Source organism: Lygodium microphyllum, chromosome 2 (genome assembly GCF_053477565.2).
Source record: "Lygodium microphyllum isolate KBCC chromosome 2, Lygodium_microphyllum_v1.1.10, whole genome shotgun sequence".
Lineage (NCBI taxonomy): Eukaryota > Viridiplantae > Streptophyta > Polypodiopsida > Schizaeales > Lygodiaceae > Lygodium > Lygodium microphyllum.
The window spans coordinates 96611678-96614607 of NC_141136.1; positions in this window are offsets into that span (position 1 = coordinate 96611678).

Consider the following 2930-nt stretch of genomic DNA (forward strand, 5'->3'; position numbering starts at 1 on the left):
TCCCTAGAGGAGTTAAAAGTTTTTATTGATGATCTAGGGGTAGCCACCACAAGGGAGCGAAAATTGATCATTCTTAGGAAGTATTTTGAGCGTTGTAGATAGTTCTGTATTTCTCTTAACCCTAAGAAGTGCATATTTGGAGTGCCCTATGGATTGTTACTCGGCCATGTGGTTAGTTCATCTGGTATTGCAAGACTGACCCTGAAAAGATAAAGGTCATAGTCTCTATGGGCCCGACGCATACTCCAAAAGAAGTGCACAACTTTCTATCACACCAATGGGATATTATCGACGATTTATCAATATACTGGTAGAAAGAACGTTGCCACTGACGAACCTTCTATCTTTTAACTGTCTGTTTGAGTGGAATGAAGCCTGTCAAGTATCCTTTGAGGACGTGAAATAGGAACTAGCAAAAGCGCCAATTCTAAAAGCATCCAAAAGAGGTGAAGTTTTCTACATATTCTTAGCAGCCACAATTCATAGTAACAGCTTGTTTAGCCCAAATTTGGGAGGAGAAATGGTATCATCCAATTTCTTTCGCTAGTAGGAAATCGGGGATATCTGAAGTTAACTACACGTAAATGGAGAAATTGTGCCTGGGAATGGTCTTTGTTGTGACAAAGAAATTCAGGCATTATATTCTCCATGAGAATGTAGTATTCTTTACAAAGGCAAAATGACTCAAATTGTTGCTCAATAAGTTGTAGCTTCCTAACCGTTTAGCAAAGTGGTTAATCACTTTGCAGGAGTTTGATTAGTAGATTAGGAGCAAGCCACCAAAGCTGCAGGGTATTGTAGAATGTCTTGTGGATTTCGAGGAGCCAAATGAAATTTTGGCCAAGGGAATTTAGAATCAATGCAGCTTCCATTCCTTCCTGGTATGTAGCCATAATGCATTATTTATCTACAAGAGGAATTGGGGTTGCGTTATCGAAGTCTAAAAAGAGAAAAATCAAGCAACATCATTACGCTTTTTGATTATAACAGGTATCTTATATTGGAGAGGAGTAGATGATATCTATTGTCATTATGTAGTACCTGATGAGGTACCATTTATTCTTGAGGAGTGCTATGATTCAGCATGTGGGGGACATTTTGCTGGCCGGCTTACTACCCAAAAAGCTCTATGTGCTGGATATTGGTGGCCGTCGATTTTCCAAGATGCTTTCAGTTATGTTAAGCGCTGTGATGTCTATCAAAGACACGATGCGAGAGAAAATCGTAGGTGACCTCTAAATCCCATTTTGTTACGTTACCCTTTAAAAAATGGGGTATTGATTTTGTGGGACCAATACACCCTTCATCAACTACGCGAAAGCGATATATTATTGTAGCAACGGACTACTTTACAAAGTGGTCTAAGCTTGAGCGATGATGAAGGACAATTCTAAGGAGACAATTCTAAGCTTGAGCAACGATGAAGCAAGTTGTGTGTCATTTTGGACCACTAAAGAAGATTGTGTCTGGTCATGGGACACACTTTTTGAACAAGGTTATAGTGGCCCTGACTGAAGCTTTGAAGATTAAGCACAACAAGACTACCCCCTATAACCCTCAAGCAAATGGTTAGGTTGAGAGTACAAATAAACAATTGGTAGGAATCTTATCTAAGATCGTATCAGCAAGCAAGCACGATTCGGATAAGAAATTATATGTGGCAATGTGGGCTTATAACATGACATTCAAGAGAGCCACATGCCACACCCCGTTCAAGCTAGTGTATGGCGAGGAGTGTGTTTTACCATTAGAAATAGAGCTTCCCATTGTGTGTTTTTCCCTCAATCATTAATTTGGAGAGAAAGAAGCATTACAGGAATGATATACTTCCCTGGCACATCTCGATGAGATTTGATTGAAGGCTTTATTACATCAAGAAGTAGGAAAGAGGAGAATGAAATCCTTACATGATCTTTGGGCTAAGAAGTACAAATTTATGAAAGGTCTGTTAGTGTTTTATTATGACGTTCGAAGGGAGCTCTTTCTAGGAAATTTAGAACCCAAATGGGATGGAACATACAAGATTGTATGTTAAGGAAAGAATGGCTCTATGGACCTTCTAGCAGATTTGCAGGGGGTAGAGTTTAAGACTAAAGTTAACTTTAATCAGTTTAAGCCTTACTATATGTAAGGGCTGACGTTGGGCTTGGTGCCTGTGCAGGTCCTTCAAGATTCAGCTTTAATGTGCAGTAGGTACCAAGACAAGTGGATGGGATGCACCATTCCTTATTTGGAGCATCTGTACCTTGAGCAACGTTACCACCAAGGTCGAGTGATCTGGTGGAGCAAAGGGTATCATGTTACTAAGTGAAAAGACGGATCCTTTCCGTGGGAAATTAAGGTCTATTGCCACCATTGTTAACAAATTCTGACTAGTATTCCTATTGAGTTCAGTGAGGAAGCAGGAATTGTGCCTGTTATACACCCCCTCTCTCGACTTGATTTTGATTATCATAAGTACGAGTGAGCTAATTAGTATGGCATGGCCTATCAATGAAGCCTAGGTTTATACTCTGTATTTTGACAGAGCTTCTAGAGGGCCTGCCAAACATGCAAGTGTTGGTGTGGTCATTAAGGATCCCTGATGTAGGATTGTTATGAAGTTAGGAGTCTATTTATAGAACCCTATTTTACTAATAATATGGCGGAATATAAGGCCTTGATCATGGGGCTGAACATAGCCTGATGTGGTGGTATCCACCGATTATTGGTTAAAGGAGACTTGCAGTTAGTAATCAATCAGTTAAATGGGACCTACATTGTACGGGATCCCATCTTATGGATGTATCATTGTGTAGCCTTAGATATGTTGCATATCTTTAATATGATGACTTTTCAGCCTCAACAGTGGAATCGCTTTGCGGATTCCTTGGCTAACTATGCTTTTGTGGAAGACGTATTTTTCAATTGTTGTCCGAGGGAGCTCTTAC